Source organism: Pteropus medius, unplaced genomic scaffold (genome assembly GCF_902729225.1).
Source record: "Pteropus medius unplaced genomic scaffold, Ma_sr-lr_union100, whole genome shotgun sequence".
Lineage (NCBI taxonomy): Eukaryota > Metazoa > Chordata > Mammalia > Chiroptera > Pteropodidae > Pteropus > Pteropus medius.
This window is the reverse complement of record NW_024344241.1, coordinates 2,107,798-2,125,937: the sequence shown is the minus strand read 5'-3', so window position 1 is coordinate 2,125,937 and position 18,140 is coordinate 2,107,798. Positions and strand designations below refer to the sequence as shown.

General features: G+C 37.7%; 1 pseudogene; it reads left to right on the top strand.

Moving 5' to 3' along the window:
* Positions 1 to 16,458: 16,458 nt before the first annotated feature.
* LOC120607735 (serine/threonine-protein kinase Nek2-like) lies at positions 16,459 to 17,789 on the top strand (annotated as a pseudogene).
* Positions 17,790 to 18,140: the final 351 nt, after the last annotated feature.

Sequence of the window (18,140 nt, the reverse complement as noted above, 5' to 3'; positions counted from 1 at the left end):
TGCAGTAAGGGAGATGATCCATACATTTGACTACATTACAATAAAGACACCTTTGAATGGAAAAAAAAACTAGTCATACACAAAGAAAAAGAATACAGGAAAAACTGGGAAACATTTGCAACCTATATCATTATAAAATTTTAATATCCATATAAAAGAACTTTTTAAAAGAGAGAAGAAAAAGATCAGACTAACAATATAGAAAAAATGGGTAGAAATCAGATATTTTACAAAAGATTATACAAATGTCCATTAAAGTTATAAAAAGATCTTTAAATGTACTCAAAATAAGAGGAATGCAAATTATAACCACATTGATACCATTTCTCATCTAACAGATTGGCAACAATACAGGGGTGTGACAACACACTTTATGACAAGCTACCATGAAGAAATATGTACTCTCATACATTTCAGGTGACAGCAAAATGTTACAATCCCTATGAGAGCAATTGGGCACAATTAAACAAACAGGTTTACCTAGGAATCCCACCCACTTCTAGGAGTCTATTCCATGGAATACTGACAAAAAATACAAAAATAAAATGTTTGTATAATGCTATTAAATGTTATCTTGTTTGTGACAGCAAAAATTGTAAACACCCAAGTCTCCTTAAATAGGGCTCTAGTTGAAGAAATCCTGGTACATCTACACATTGGAGTATTGTGCTGCTCAAAAAGGAATGAGGAACATATCTATATAGTGCTATAGAATGATCTTCAGGGTATATTGTTAAGTAAAAAAAAGCAAGGTGGAGAAGGTGTTTATGGCATGCTATCATTCATCTAATAAAGTTGGGGGTGGTACAAATGTACAAATATTTTTGCTTTTATTTAAAAAATGGAATTATAAACCAAAAACTTAAAAAAATGATTACCTATTACAGAGGAGATGTTACGGAGGGGACAGAAATAGAAACTAGATTTCTGCGACTCTAGCTTTTCTTATAAATTTGAATTTTGAATCAGGTATATATTTTTACATAACATAAGCATATTAAATTAAAAAAGAAATCCCAAAAGAACTGAAAGCAAAATAAAACAAACTGTACATCAAGTTGGTGACACGATCACATGATGTGGAATCCTTTTAAGTGACTTTATAGCAATAATTTAATTATACATTCTAGTGAGGTATACTCCAAAGACAAAAGATTAATATATATATATATATATATATATATATATATATATATATATATATATATATATATATATATATTTGCTCAGTTAGCACATTAGCAGTGTTATTGTTGATATTATTTTTCTGGTTCTAAGAAAATCAGAAATCTTGTACTGTGTCTAAGGCATATGTGCTGTGGCTCAAAGAGAAAGGGTACTTATCCAGTGCTACTGGAAACTAGGGGTTGGATATGGCAGAAAGAAAAGCAGACGTAAGAGAGATGAAGTTACATCAAAGCTCCTCAGTTCTGAATTTAAATTAAAATATCAATATAAGCTCATGATGATGATTTCATTTTAAAGAAAATAAAAAGTATTTCCTATCTAGTTCTGTTTATTTAAAAGTCTTAGAAACAAGGACAACTCCATGATACCATGAACCCTTAATTGCCAGGTTCTGGTTTCAAATACTGTTTTCCACAAAAAGGAATAAGTGTTCTTTGGAAAACTGGCTGATTCCAGATCTCGGACAGGACCTGTACAAGGTGAGCCTGGATCATCACCTCATAGTAGAAAGCAAAGAAGTTATCAGAGTAATGAGGAGTGTCAAAGGATAGGATAGAATCGTTTGAGAGTCAATAAGAATAATTACAATCGATTAAAACACTTTAAATATGTTTAAATCTATGAGTTCATAATGATACCATAAAACAAAAACAAGAAAAAAAGTCAAAACAATCGTCATTGGTTACCTTTGGAGGATTCTAGAGATCCAATTCAGTATGCGAAAAGTGATAAACAAAGGGAACAAACAAACATTTGTTTCTTGATTATCCTTTAGACACTGCATCTCAGGGAAACCAAATACTGATGAGGGGAAAGTTCCTTTTTATAGAAGTGCTCCAGCTGATAAATGAAGAGCAAACAATAAAATATGATTGTTTTGCATGCCCAAATGAAATAATGAATCTAGGCAATAGTTATTAATAATTGTTCACATCACAAAATTGTGAGTAATAGATACATTGTGTTTCCGAAAGAGGTACACATCATCACCTCTGACGTAGTCTTGCTAATTGAATCTGAATCTGATCAAGCCTTTTGATCTAACAACCAATTTACAGAAAATAATAGCGAGAACATGTTAAGTGACACTATGGAGAGGCAACTGGCAAATTCTAGACCACAGAAAACTATAAACAAATGATCTGTTTCAGTAAATAAATTGTAAAAGACAGAGGAGGAAAACCTATAAATTTAAAGAGTTATAAGGGTATATCAACTAATTGCAATATATGGACCTTTTTTCAAGCCTAATTCTAACAAAAAATTGTTAAATTAAAAAAAAAAACAATGGTTGATGGTCAGCCATGGCAATGGCAGAAGTCTACTGTACTCTCTTTTGTATATTAGAGATATTAAATTACCCAAATTACGGTGAGGTGATGCATACTCCTCTCAACATTAGGCATAAGAAAGAGGAGAATGGTATTTTATTTAAAATAATTAATAAATGTGCTTTTAGATAATTTGTATATTTGATTTGGAGATACCCTTATCAAGACAGTATTACTCATAATAAAAACAACTTGATGATTTGATTTTGTCAGATGGAACACTTCTCTAATCTGCTGTTATCATAGTCAAGTTTTAAGTCCACAGTACCTTAGGATACAAATTAAACATCAAATGAAATTAATTTGGCAAGTGGAACATGAACTGGCTGACTTTCCTTTTTGGAGCAGGCCTGACAGCTTTCTTTATGTCATATGGGCATCTGTTAAAATGAGCTGCATATGCCAGAAACTATTACTGTATCAGATTGCCCTTAGCAGTACCTATCTGAAAATTTTCAATTTTAGGAGAGCTTAACTTTCTATTTCAATGTATGTTGGGGTTCTAAACCCATGTTTAAGTGACATTAACTGTGTGGTCAATAAGATGATGCAGGTGCTATGTGTGCTTTTATTTCTTTGTCACAGATACTTCTCATATCTATGTATGTCCTGCATTTATCTCATGGATTCATTGAGTTGTTACTATGTGCCAGGCTCTGAACCGACCATTAGTGACACACTGATGAACAGCTCCCCATCTAGCTTACAGTGTCTTGAGGGAAGAGACTTGAGAAGAGACAAAAATTAGAATCAATTATGTGATAGGCATTGATAAAGAAATAGAGAGAATGACAAGAACGCACGGAAGAACACTTAATCTGAAACTGAGGAGGTCAGGGAAGGTTCCTGGGAGGTCATGGTGTCTAAGCTGAGACTTGGGATGAAAAGGAGTTGGTCAGGTGAGAGATAAAATGAAGTGGTGTTGAAGAGAAAGGTGTCCAAGTTGTGAGAATTGCATGTGTAAAGGCTAAAGTGAGGAGAACACAGTTCTTGCAGGGACTGCTCAGGGTGAATAGGTGAGAGGCTGGGCAGATAAACAGATGCTGGATCAGAAGGGACCTTGTAAGCTGCATTAAGAAGCCTTTAGTCCAAAGCCTCCTAGATACCTCAGACTCAACATCTCTGAGCTGCATTTACTATATTTTCTCTTATACCCTTTCCCCAGATCTATCCCTTCTCTCCTAGTCCCATCTCACTGAATGACATTCCAACATTTGGCGAAGTCACAAGTCTAAGTGTCATCCCTGACTCTCTCTTCTCTTTCATGTCCCATGTATAGGTGACAGAGAGTGGATTCAAGTCCCATGACAAAGCAATCTTCCTTCTCCTGCCACCCTAGCATGGAAAGACTGGCTAAAGTCTTTACACTAGATTTGTATTTGGGCTCAGACTGCCTTCTCCTTGAAAGTTGCCCTTTATGTGCACTTGTCCCCACCCTTATTGCTCATGTCTTAGCAGAGCATCATCAGCCATCTGAAATCCTTTAGCTGTCTCCTAGCTGGAGTCCCAATATCCATTTTGGCCCATTCCCTCTGTCTTCCATCCTGCAGCTCTAGAGATCTCTCTAAACTGCCAATCTATTTGTAACTCTCCTGTTGAAAACATACCTGTGCTTTCTCATAGACTTAGAATTTAGTACAGACTCCTTAGCTTGGCAACTAAGGTTCTTTATAACTTGACCTCTGCTGAGCTCTTTATACTCACCTTCGACACATCCTGCCTGGTGATTCGTGCTCCACCTCTGCCTGTCTCTTCGAAGCTTCTGAAAGCCTCTTATGATCTCTTACCTTTGGGCCTTTGCATTTGTGGTTCTTTCTATCTGTGCCTCCATCCTCCCACCCCAGCCCTCTCTTAAGGCTGAGATCAAACTCTCATGACAGCCATAGGAATGCTCCCTGCACAAGAAACTGTCTTTTTGTTTCTCTGCCTCCCACTGCCAGGCTCTCTGAGGACATAGACTGTGTCTTGTTTATTATCGAGTCACTAACTGTGAGTTCCAGGTCTGGCTGTGATCTAGGCTCGTGGCTAGAGATAGGACTCTGGATTTAGAATGTTACATTAATGTAGTACAGCTCCCGCACCTAACTTATGTAAGTATGATTCAGCTTATTGTATCATGCATGTGTGGCAGAATGCCACTATTATTCTCTGACATATATAAAGCCCATGTGGTCCCCTAGCATGAAGAGCACGTGCTTCTTGCAATAAAGTTGGTGCCTGCTCTTTCATTCTCATGTCAGCCCTTTGTGTGTTCTTTCAATTGGGTGTCTCACCACCGAAGCCCTCCCTTCTTCATCAGCTCGGTGTTGACACTAGCACCTGGCACGAAGGTCAAAATAGAAGGGACACTCGACAAATTTATTGATAGAATGAATAAATGAACATGCAAAGATACAGAATGGGGTTGAAAGCTAGGCCAGTAGGTCAAAACAACTACCAGGCAAATTGTGAGGGTAGTGTAGAGTTCTGCCTTTATAAGTAAGCAGTAAGTAAGTAAGAAAGTAAAAGTGGAAAACCCAGTAGGCCAGTGCAAATGAAAACGACTCAGAGTTAACAAACAGTTTACTAAAAGAAAAATCATTTCCTTTCATCAGTCACTCATTGATTGATCTCCTTAACCACATTCTTCGAGCTCAGGAAGTGGCTATTTATCATGTCACCACCATCCTCATCCTCATCCTCATCATTGGCCTGTCAAACATTTATTGATCATTTTTGTGTGCCAGATTCTGTTCTCCATTCTTTACATGTATCAACTCATGAATCCTCACAATCTTTGAAGCAAATACTATTATCCTCATTTTAAAGATAGGAAAGTGGGGCTTAAAGAAGGGCAAGAAAATGAATTTTCAGAGCACTTCACACAGTGGAGTACCTTAGAAGAATAAAATAATCCAATTTCCCCCAGGTTTTGAGATCTGTCCTTGTCTGACATGTTCTCTGCAGCCTTATAACTCTCAGACTCAGTGGCAACTAATTGGAAGCTCCAGGCTCTTCTTGGGGCCACCAGTTCATCAGAGGTTGTATAGAGCTTAGCCTGAGAGCCATCCAGGGGTCACTGCTGCATTGTGGTGGTTCGTCTGCCAGCAGCTGCTGTTGGCACTAAGATTGCTGCTGAGCTGAGGACGTGTTAGAGAAGAGCTGTCCGCACAGCTTTAACCACAGCCTTGGGGGAGATAATAGCAGATAATCATAGGATTTTTAGCAGCAGACTCTCTTCTCAACCTCTCTGGAGGAAGGCTCAAAGGTGAAGCATGTCCTCTGTGATACTCTTAAAGTAAAGAGTTAGCTTGTGGCCAGCATACACTTGGGATAGGTTAATTTTTCTGTTCAAGAGGAGTCCGGGCTGTTGGAAAGATATAAGGACACGTGCCTTTCAGACACTGCTCATGGTCACTTTCTCTCTGAAGACTTTCCAAATCTGTTTCTACCCCTTCATTCAACCCAGGAGAGCCGATTGCTTCCCCTGGGTTCCACTGAACCCCATACATACTTCAAACAAAGCCCTTTCCACACTTCATTGCACTTATTTCTTCACATTAGGGACGCTTCCCAGTAGATTTTAAGTCATTTGAGAGGTGACTGGCACAGAGTAGCCAGTTAATATGTGTTTCTGGAATGAGTGAATGAAGATTATATGAATAGTAATTATAGTAGTGAAATCTCAGGGGGACAGAATAACATTGAAGAAAGAGGATGGCCTTTCTAGTGGTATAAACTATATACACACATGGACTAGCAATCCACATGCTTGTGTTGAAGGGCTGTACCTGTCCCCATGTGTTGCAGATAATGCTGGATTCCTACCCCAAAGTTATTTTCCTCTCCTTTTTTTCCCATACAATAGAGCATGCCTTCAATAATACAGTCAGAAAATATAGGAGCAAAACATATGAAACAAAGATTTGATAATTTTGGTTCCAAGTAGGTAGTCTGTTATTTCGTGGCAGTTCTTTGCTAGGATTATTTTTTTACTGGCTTAAAAAAATTATTCTTAGAGTTTTTCCCTAATTTCTGCTTATTTTAACTTTTTCTTTCCCAACAATATTTATGTATATATCGGTTACAGTTGTTTACATGAGTAATTATACAATCTCAGAAGTTTAGCACATAAAATTGATTTCTCACTCATATCACTTGTTCAATGTAGGTCTGTGGTGCCATGGTCATTTAGGAACCCAGGTCACATAGTTTAGTAGCTCCATCTTCCTCTAAGGCCTTAAAGTCCTCCTCTGAACTCTTTGAACTGCAGTTGAAGGAAGAGAGAAAGCATTGAGGCCCATGCCAGGTGTTATGAGCTAGGTCTGAAAATGCTGTACATTACTTCTGTCCACATGCCATTGTCTAGAACTTAGTCATGAAGCCACACCTGCCTGCAGAGAGGCTGAGTCATGGAATTTGTCTATCTTCTCGTTATTCTGTATTTGTCCCTCAGTTCTATTCTCCATGCTCTTTGGGCCTGCCTTGGGTCCCAGAAGACTGACATCACCCTATGGATGACATCACCCAGGATCTCTTACTTCCAGATAGGCTAAGTGTGGGACGCACAGTCAGGAGATTAGAGGGCTAGAATTTGGGTAATGGTTTTCTCTTCCTGCTAGTTCCTGGGTGCCTCAGCATCTCTTATTGATTTTCTTAATCCTTTCCATGCCTCTTATAGTTCTTTTATTAAAGTTTCTTGAATCATCAGAGTTGGATTCTATATTCTGCAAGAATATAGAAGAGGAAGAAACAGGTTTGGTGAGCATTTAGTCAGTTGCTGTCATATTATGGTCAATGCCAACACTTAAGTTTTATCCTTGGCTTTCAATAGATATGAATATATATGCATACCAATCTACGTAGGTGGGATTTGATAGGAATTTTAGTAGAGGAGGGTCTTTTTTATATAGTTGACACTGAAGTGTCATTTTGCTTTAAAATATTTTTGACAATAGGATGGCAGTAGGACATATATTAAGATGAAGAACACTTACCTGAGACTGGACTTTGGCTAATATGGGACAAGCATGTTTTAAATAATTCTTCAGTGTAAGGCCAAATGCGATTTTTAGTGAGGGAGTACTACTGTAAAACTAGTCTGCAAATGAGATACATTGTTTTCTCCCAACTCATTCTGCAGAGATACACATAGATGTGCCTGTCTTAGAATCACCTGATGCTCGGAATGGGTTCTATAATTAAGGAGGGAGATGATGCTTGGAATTCCATAGATGACGTGGGTGCCCATGACTTATTCTTGGTTTCTGCATTTAAATTAGGTGACTGAAACTTGTGTTTCTATACTTTATTTGATTTCATAACAAGCATCCTCTGAATTGAGGGGCATTTTTCAAATTCCCTGAAAGTTTGTGAACAAGAATCTCCAAGGAGGTTTTGCTGTCTTTGCTCCTGATTTGTGTGCTCTCACTAGCTTGCAGCTCTTTCCAGGCTCTCTGGTGTTAAATTAATAACAAATGACATGGAGCTGACAGGTAGGTAAAAGTGGAGAATATCATGATATTAAAAAAAAAATCTCAATCTATTATGTAGCACAATGTGCAACACTTTGTCAGGTTTTGCCTGTAGGTATCTTAATTTAACTTAAATATTTTGCTCACATCTTTTTAACTCAGAGGATGGAAACATTGCCCTTAGCATCTCTCTAGCAGGTTTTATAGCATATATTAGTGTGATACAGAATCCCAAACTTTGCCAGTTATTTGGAATTATTTGAAAATATACTGAATACAATATAAAGGATAAATATACTTTCTTGGTGGAGGAATTGTCTGGTTGTCAATTGAAATTAAAAGAGGTCATATTTTGGATGAATGTTAACATTATTTTCTCACAAGCAGAGCCATCCAACTTTGACTGTCTCAAAATTAGTGTGCTCCTTGTCATTATAAGTATTTAAGCAATGGACAATTATCTGCCAAAAATTCCTTGGTAAAGATTCTTAGCAAGTATGCAGAATATTGGAAGAATAATTTGGCAGTGTTTAAACTGCATGCATTTGATATGTTTCATATGTTAAATATCAGTGCAATATTTCTTTAAAAATATTTATTATGAATAATTTCCAACATAAGCACAACTGGAGAGAATAGTATAATGAATCCCTATTACTTACTGATCACTCAGTTTCAACAATGATAAAATTACCTTTGAAGACAGTTGCTACCACTAAAGATCAATTCAGAAACTGCTCAATCGGATGATATTTGAAGTTCTTATGATTCCATTTTATAGGCAAGACAGGCTTCCTTGTCTTCAAGGGCCATTTTCCTGGTATAATTTGAAAGAGAAGATTTTGATTTTTCCCTTCTTGAGCTGTTCTCTTGGCCACTGATTCTCTTCATCTCTGCTCCCAGCTTTGCTGTGGACAACTACTCATTTCTTTGCTGGATACAATTCCTTGATAAATACTGCTCCCCATGATGTGGTTGTCCATTGATCTTCCAGAAAACCCTATCCTGTTCTCACTGAGATTGGTCCCTCTCTTCCAACCATTATGTTTCCCCAAGTCTGAGTTATTCAGTCTAGAACCCCACTTCAGGGGGAATGGCTCCAGAAGGACAATGAATGTTAGCCTTGCTAATTCCATTGAGTAGTTTAAGGGAGATACGCACATTCTAAGTATAATACTCACCAGTGTGAACACTGTGCTTCTTTATTCTCCATTTTGTTCAGTGAATTGTTATTAAGGCAAATACACATGCATTTCTTAAGGTAAAACTTTAATTCTTAGTTTAAGCTGTATGGTTGACACTAAAGGGTCACTCACTTGCAGCCAGTGAATCTGCTTTAGACTATAGATGTGTTTTGTTGATCCAGCGTGATATTGACCTATATAGTTTTGAATTAGTTGCCAACACTTAAAATCAGGAGATTTTATGTAAAACCCCAATTTCTGGCTTTCCTTAAAGAATGGAAAAATCTGGCAACTCAGCATTTTTTCCTGCTTAGGGATAAGTATATGGAGTTGAGTAGCTCCTGCTCCCTTTGAAAGAGGGGCATTTTCTCTCTGGTTTGACATAGACCTCATCTTCTCTCAAATATCGTCTAAAACGAAGGCATTGAAGTGGTTATTATTTATCACCTTGCACCCAGCCCATTTTTCTTTCTTACCTAGCCCTTGTAGACGTGTGAATTTGTGACCCCTGATTTAAACTCATAGAGAAGAGCAATACTTTTCTGACTGCCCTGTTAATACCCTAATGTAGTTCTCTGTTTATTACGCAGAGTTGGTTCATTTTTTATACATTTCCCCATACATACAAATTGTGTCTCCCTAGTCCTGCAGAAATTTTTTTCAAAAGACTTACTACTGAGCAAACATCTGTTTATGACTCCCTTCTATACATCCTCAAACCAATGACGAACTATGAAATAACTTGTGTTTCTTAGTTAAGGTATACTCTTAACCCTAAAATCTGGGGTGAGAGGAGTAGTGAAAAAGAAGTGACTTCATTCTTCAGTAACATGTGACTCCACACTTTGATTTTCCATTGTATTGCTTCTATCCATGAATTTGGTCTCTGAAATTGAGCAAACTAATGTGTTCTTTCATTTCACTTTTGAAAGAATGAGTTGTTCTCTGTAGAGTATTTTCTGAATAGGGGCAAAAACAAGCAAACAATAAATAATTTAAATGATTTTGATGGTGGTAAGTATTGTTAAGAAAACAAAACAGGAATTTATGTTAGGAAGCATGATCAGGAAAGGTCTTTCTAAGGAGGTGACATTCAAAATGTCACCTGAATGGAATAAAAGAGCCAGCTTTGAGAAGGTTTGAAGGGCAAATGCAGCATCCTGAAGTGAAATAGGTCTTGACTGAATAGAGGTTGAATTTAACTTAGCAGAGAAAAGAGAGATAGGAGATGAGGTCAGAGTTGTATATGTAAGGACCAAGACACTATAGGTCATGGTAGGGCCTTTGGATTTTATTTCAAATCCACTGGGGAGCTTCAGAAGCTTTAAGTGGAGTGATGTGATTTTATCTACACTTTTAAAGATCACTGTGGCAGCCATGTGAAGAAAGGATAGTAGGGCAGAGTAAGCATCAGCAGGAAAATGAATTTAAAAGCTACCCTCATGCTTTAGGACCTCGATCTATCATTTAGGATTATTTTATTTATTTATTTTTTTGTTTTGGATGTCTTGCTGATTGTATCAGAAATCTGACCACATTGGCTTCACCAAAGGGCTTTTATTTTCTCACATAAGAAGTCTGTCTGTGGGCAGTCTATGGAAGCCCACAGCCACTTACCATGCCTTCAGAAGCCCAGGCTCTTTCTGTTTCTCTGCTCTGCCATCCAACATGTTGCTCTTGTCTTCATGGTTGAAAGATGGCTGCTGTATCTTCATTGCATCTGCATTCCAGGTAGGGAGAAGAGCAAAGGCACTTGTCAGCCGAGTCTATTATACCGGTTAGGGTTATCTGTCAAAAGAATTCACTTTGGCAATTCCACTGCCCCCTGGCCTCTTGATGGTCAGAATCAGATGCCAAAGCTCCATCACTTTTGCTCCTGGAAGATCCAGAATCTCTTCCTCTGCATTTGCCAGAAGACTGAGTGCCCAGCCCAGCTGCCTCCTCATGTTGCTTGGTTTTGAACTCAAGTCTTATGTAGCTAATAAGTGGGATCCAGGCTACATAGCTCTGAGGGAGTCTAGGGTTGAGAGTTTATGGCTTCCACCTTGAGAAGGTAGAACTCATAATTAGGAAAATGACCGCAATGTGGGGAGGGTGCTCAGACCACATGTGATGAATATCTATTATATCTGGACTACCTGAATTCTCTTTCACTTAGGAGCCATCAACTCATTGTTGCCAGAGCCATCTTCTTAAAACAATGCTCCAATCATGTCATTTATCTGCCTAATTATCTCCACATGACTCCTTAATGGTTAGAAAACTGTTTTAAAATTCTTAAGCTTGGCCAGGGGCTCAGCATTGAGTGGTCTCCACCTAACTTCCAGCTACCTTTTTCACTTTCTCACTGCTACACTCTCTCTATTTTTATGATGCCAGCTCCTTCCATGGGCCACACACTTTAATTTCTCTACGACTGTGGCAGAGACTCCTAGTATCTTCCAATATTTGCTCTTCTTTTTTTAATCCTTTGATTCTCACGTGGACCATGACTGTCCAGAATAAAGGCTATATTTCCTAGTCTCTCATGCATTTAGGTGAGGCCAATTTCTGGTTGGTAGAATTTAAGCTAAAGTGTCACATGAAGGCGCTCTCCAGTCTCTGAACTTCTTCCTTCTGCTGGCTGAAATGCAGGTATGATGGCTTGTGTTAAAACAATCATCTTGGATCATGGAGGGGAAGCCACACATTGAGCATGGCAGATAAACTGGATAGAGGAAGCCTGACTCACTGATGATTATAGAGTTGCTGTACTAGCTTCCCATGCCTCTGTGTGATAGAGAAAATTTTGTTTTGTTAAGCCAGTTATTTTTGTTTGTGTGTTTTTCTGTCACACATACAGAGAAATCTAATCCTAATTATCTCGGGTCCTTTATTTGAATGACTTTTGTCTACTTGGAAAATTCCTATTCATCCTTCAACATTTAATTCATATGTAATCTCTCATGGTTTGGGGTTATATGGTTTTAATTTTTTTTCCTAGTGGGGATTACTGGGGAATCTTAAAGCTTTATGTGTGAAAAGAGAGTTGCAGTTTTCATACAGATCAGTAATGTTTGAAAAATTTACTTGTAAAATTACTAAGCCTTGGAAGTCTCATCGTATCATTTCTACCTCATTCTATTGATCAAAGATGCCCAATTCAAGGGCAGGGAAAATAGACTCTACCTCTTAACGAGTAGTTGCAAGGTTCCAGAAGAATTTGTGGGACTAAAATTATTGTTGCAGCCATTTTTGGAAAATGCAATCTCCTGGAGTCTCCCTTCTGGCCACAGCAATGCAAGTCCCTCCTAAATGGAAACTATAATTTCCCCAGAGCCTCATTCCTTTATGATCTCAGGCTCCAACTCGATGTTTAGTATTCCATTTTTTCAATCTGGTCCAGGTGAGAATGAGACTTTTTTAACATTATTTCTCTGGAACAACTTTTTGAAAACTGTTCTTCCTGACTGAAAGACCTGCTAACTAAAGTGATAAGTTACATGGACCCCACTTACCCAACATACAGTGATGGGGTAGACATGGCATAAACATGTCTAAACATTCCTATTCAAACGAGGTGAAGGCATATAGCAGTTATGGCTTATAACAATTCTGAAACCCAGCTGGGCTCGTGTTGCCATTGTCATGATTAAGGCTCAGTCCTAATGCTTGGGAATGATTCACCATAGCTCTTGGCTCTGAAATAGTCTTCCTTTTTCATAAAATGTGGCCCTTGTTTGAGGCTGAGTAATTTCTCAGTCTACTTCCTAACCATAGAAATTTTAGCGTGCAAAGATATTGTTTCATTTTGTTCTGTTTAACCCTGTCAATTCAAACTAATATAATTCCTTTTAAAAACTTTATGGGTTTCATTGTGAATTGCTTCATAATCCATTCCGTTGGACAAAAGCAACACTTGAAATCTCTTGAATAAACCCTTCTGCAGGTTAGATTCCCTGTTAGGCAGCTAAAGGACAATGACTTCAAGATCTTTAGACTTTTTTTTTTTTTTTCTGTTAGGAAGGGTACTGCTTTCTGAGATCTTAATGAAAGGTTTCACAGTCACATCCTTAATTTTATCTTTAGACAAATTTTCCTGATCATGCCTTGGATTTGATCTTTGTCCAGAAGGTATTTCTTAAATTTAGCATTGTTTGTTATCTGGAAAGGCTGGGAATGAGAATGAGTTTTAATTGTGAACCTAGCAAGTCCTTTTTCCTTTATATTTAGCAGTTCTTTAGTTTCTTCTTCTCCTCCTCCTCCTCCTCCTCCTCCTTCTTCTTCTCTCCAATATAATCATTTATTTATTTTTTTATAGTTTTTTAAATTTTATATTAGCTTCAGGTATACAGTACAATGGCTAGACATTTACATAATTTATGAAGTGATCTCCCTATTTACTTTAGGACCCATCTGGCACTACACACAGCCATTGTAATAATATTGACTGTATTCCCTATGCTGTACTTTACATCCTCATGACTGTTTTATAACTACAAATTTATACTTCATCCCTTCACATTTTTCACCCAGCCTCCTAAACCCCCTTCCCTTTGGCAATCACCAGTTTGTTCTCTGTATCTGTGAGTCTGTTTTTGTTTAGTTGATTTGTTTCTTTTGTTTCTTAGATTCCACATATAAGTGAAATCATATAGTATTTATCTTTCTCTCAGTATATTACCATCTAGGTCCATTCATGTTGTTGCGAATGGTAAGATTTCATTTTTTTTTTATGACTGAGTAATATTCCATTGAACATATGTACCATAACTTCTCTATCCAATTGTCTGTTGATGGGCACTTAGGTTGCTCCCATATCTTGGCTATTGTGAATAGCTCTGCGATGAGCATAGGGGTGCATAGATCTTTATGAACTACTATTTTGGTTTTCTTTGGATAAATATCCAGAAGTGGAATTGCTTTTTGGGTCAAACGGTTTTTCTGTTTTTAATTTTTCGAGGAACCTCCAAATTCTTTTCCATAGTGGTTGTACCAATTTGCAATCCCACCAGCAGTGTTCGAGAGTTCCCTTTTCTCCACATCCTTGCCAATACTTGTTTTTTGATTTGTTGATGAGAACCAATCTGACAGGTCTGAGATGATATCTTACTGTGGTTTTGATTTGCATTTCTCTGATGATTAGTGACCTTTAGCATCTTTTCATATGTCTATTGGACATCTGTATTTTCTCTTTGGAGATATACCTATTCAGTTCTTTAGTTTCTTTAGTTTACTTTATTTGTCTACTTACATTTTATTATAAGCAGCAAATCAAGGAAGGTAGCACTTTCAATATACCGTTTGTAAATCTCCTTAGCTGGATTATTCCTTTCAGAAGTGCATTTTCTAATTCCATATTCCCACAGCAACAGTGTTACTAAATATTCTTCTACTACGTCGCAAGAAGCCCTTTTTCTCTAGCTTCCCATAACATTTTTCTTTTTTCATTTTCCTTTGAGTTCTCCCCAGTAGCCTCCTTGGGGCCATGATCAACATTTTGCTAACAGTCTTTGGAAAGCCTTCGGGACTTCTATCATCATACATGGTTATTTTCATATTTCTTTTATTAGATGTGGGCTAGTAGGGACTCTTAAAGTTTTATATATCAGAAGAGAGCAGTGGTTTCTGCAACAGATCAATGGCATTTTGAAAAGTTTTTTAAAAAAATTATTTAAACACGCAATTTATGACCCCGTAACTTATTTTTACTCCATACGGGCATTAATGGGGACCAGGTAATAGTTTATAAGTAAACACATAGATCAGAGTCATTTGAAATTCAGACTGATTTTTAAATCTTTTTTGAAGGGTGGAGTTTGATGAAAATGATAAACCTTCAATTCGTTTTAAGACCATTCTTGCCAGCAAGGGAAATTTAATTCTCTTCAACCATCAAACCATTGACTATACATTATATTTATTCATTAAAGTAATCAATCACTGAGAATAGTTTTTAAAAGATATTAAATGGTAAAATGATGGGTTCATAAAAATGTCTAGGAGTTTTCATTTCTTATCTTAGCTCAGCTGTTTGCAATAGTATTATCCCATCTATGGGAGTTTGACATAGCTCGCTTGCTCTTTGAGTTGTTTTGGGTGCATGTGCATCATTTGTCGCTTTCTTCTGTATCTCTGCATAAGGAGAGAGTGCAGGTACAGTAATACAAATTAGGGACATAGAAAAAATGGAAATGTCAGCATTTGCACATTTTTGGGGACCCATCTTGGCAGCATATCAGCATGTTGATGCATTCCTCCACTAGTCCCTGTGACTATTCACTCCCCGTGTCTACAGCTTATGAGGTTCTGTGATCTGTCTTCAGTCATAGAGACTTTCAGGAAAAAAACCTACTCATAGCTCTCTAATTTCAAAAGTAGATGATAAATGAATGCAATCATATAGCTATTATTTTCTGTCATAAATAAATTTTTTATGAGGATGGCTTTCTTTGATATTTTAAGATGGTTGATATTTGTTTTAAAAATAGCACATTTAAAAACTTTTTATTGCAGCATAACTTGCCTACAGAAAAGTGTACAAATCATAAACATACATCTCAAAGAGATTTGACCAATAGAACACACCTGTGTAATTCTAATTTGCATCCAGATCAAGAAGTAACATTTCCTGCACCCCTCTGTAAGCCTTCCAGTCATGACCTATCCCAAAAGTAACCACCATAGCTTAGTTTTGCCTATTGTTGAACATTGTCTAAATATAATCATATGGTACGTACTCCTTTGAAAGCATTTTTAAAGCTTTATTGAGGCATAACTGACATACAGTAAATCGTATATATTTGGAGTGTACAATTTGATGAGTTTTGACATATGAATACGCCCATGAAACCCATCACCCCCAAAGATTTCTTTTCTACCCACTCTTCTACTTCTTCCTCTCCTCCCCTCAGGCCACCGCTTTCTGTCACCACATATTAGTTTGCATTTTTTAGAATTTTTTATAAATGGAATTATACAAGTCTTTTTTTTTTTTTTTTTGTCTTCATTCCCTATAATTATTTTGAGACTTATCCATGCTGTTATAGCAATAGTTCATTCCTTTTTACTGCTGAGTGGTATTTCGTTGTATGGACACACCACAATTTCTTTATCCATTCACCTCTTTGTAAATATTTTTTGGCATGTTGCTTCTTTTGCTTAATATTATATTTGCGAGATTCATTTTTAGTAGGACATTTGTGACAGAAAAGGGGAAGTTATCAAATTCTGCACCAGAAAAGATGAATCATCACGGTCAAACCGGGCTGGGACTCAGTCTCGTAGCTCCATCGCTGCAGAGCTATCTGCTGGGGTCCTGCGATGAGCCCCGGCACACCAACGCGGACGGAGGACTGTGAGATGCTTCACATCTTTGGCGTCGGCTCCTACGGTTGCTGCCAGAAGATCCCGGGGAAGAACATCGGCAAGATATTAGTTTGGAAAGAACTTGACTATGGCTCCATGACAGAAGCTGAGAAACAAATGCTTGTTTCTGAAGTGAATTTGCCTCATGAACTGAAACATCCAAACATTGTCCATTACTGTGATTGAATTATTGACCGAACCAACACAACACTGTACATTGTAACGGAATATGGCGAAGGGAGGAACCTGGCTAGTGTAATTACAAAGGGAAACAAGGAAAGACAATACCTACATGAAGAGTTTGTTCTTCGAGTGATGATTCAGTCGACTTTAGCTCTAAAGGAATGTCATAGACGAAACCATGTGGCATGGTGGTCATACCAAGCTACATTGGGATCTGAAACCAGCCAATGCTTTCCTAGATGGCAAGCAAAACGTTAAGCTTGGAGACTTTGGGATAGCTAGAATATGAAACCATGATACGAGTTTTGCAAAAACGTTTGTTGGCACACCTGAACAAATGAATCGCATGTTCTACAATGAGAAATCGGATATCTGGTCCCTAGGTTGTTTGCCGTCTGAATTGTGTGCATTAATGCCTCCATTTACAGCTTTCGACCGGAAAGAATTGGCTGGGAAGATCTGAGAAGGCAAATTCAGGCGAATTCTATATCGTTTCTGATGAATTGAATGACATTATTACGAGGATGTTAAATTTAAAGAATTACCATCGACCTTCTGTTGAAGAAATTCTGGAGAATCCTTAGATAGCGGAGTTGGCTGCAGAAGAGCAAAGAAGAAATCCTGAGAGAAGGGGGCAAAGGTTAGCAGAACCAGAAAAGTTGCAGGATTCCAGCCCTGTATTGAGTGAGCTGAAACTAAAGGAAATACAGTACTGTAGCGAGAGCGAGCCCTCAAAGCAAGAGAAGAAAGACGGGAGCAGAAGAAATGAGAACTTTGTGTTCCTGAGAGATTGGCAGAGGATAAACTGGTGAGAGCAGAAAGTCTGTTGAAGATTACAGCCTGCTGAGGGAGCAGAATTCCTGTCTCTGGCAAGTAGGGCAGAACTTTTCGATCTTCAATCCTCAATAATCAAGAAGAAAGTCCATTTCAGTGGGGAGACTAAGGAGAACATCATGAGGAGTGAGAATTCTGAGAGTCAGCTCACCTTCAAAGCCAAGTGGAAAGACCTGAAAAAAAGGCTTCATGCTGCCCCGGTGCACGCTCAGGCCCCGTCAGACACTGAAAAAAATTACGAGAGCAGACAGATTCCCGGCATGCGCTAGCCTAGCAAGAGACTCGGAGGCGTATGGTATTTAATATTGCGAACTCCTTAAAAATTGATATTCAACTGCTGTAGCTTGAGATACTCGGTTCTGTGAACCATGCCTTTTTGTACAGTAAGCACAATATTTTGGAAATGCTTTTATACTCTTCTTCAGCAGTACTTGTATAAAATGTCCATACCTTTCATTTTTCTTTCTTTTTTAAAGAACCCTTTATAGATAGAATGACACTTTCTTGCTTGGACTTTTAATCCTGTGTGTGATTACTGCTGGAACATGAAATGTTACATTCTAAGTGTTGGTGAAAAATAATGTTAGGAAAAAAATATTTACCTAAGAGTAGCACTTACT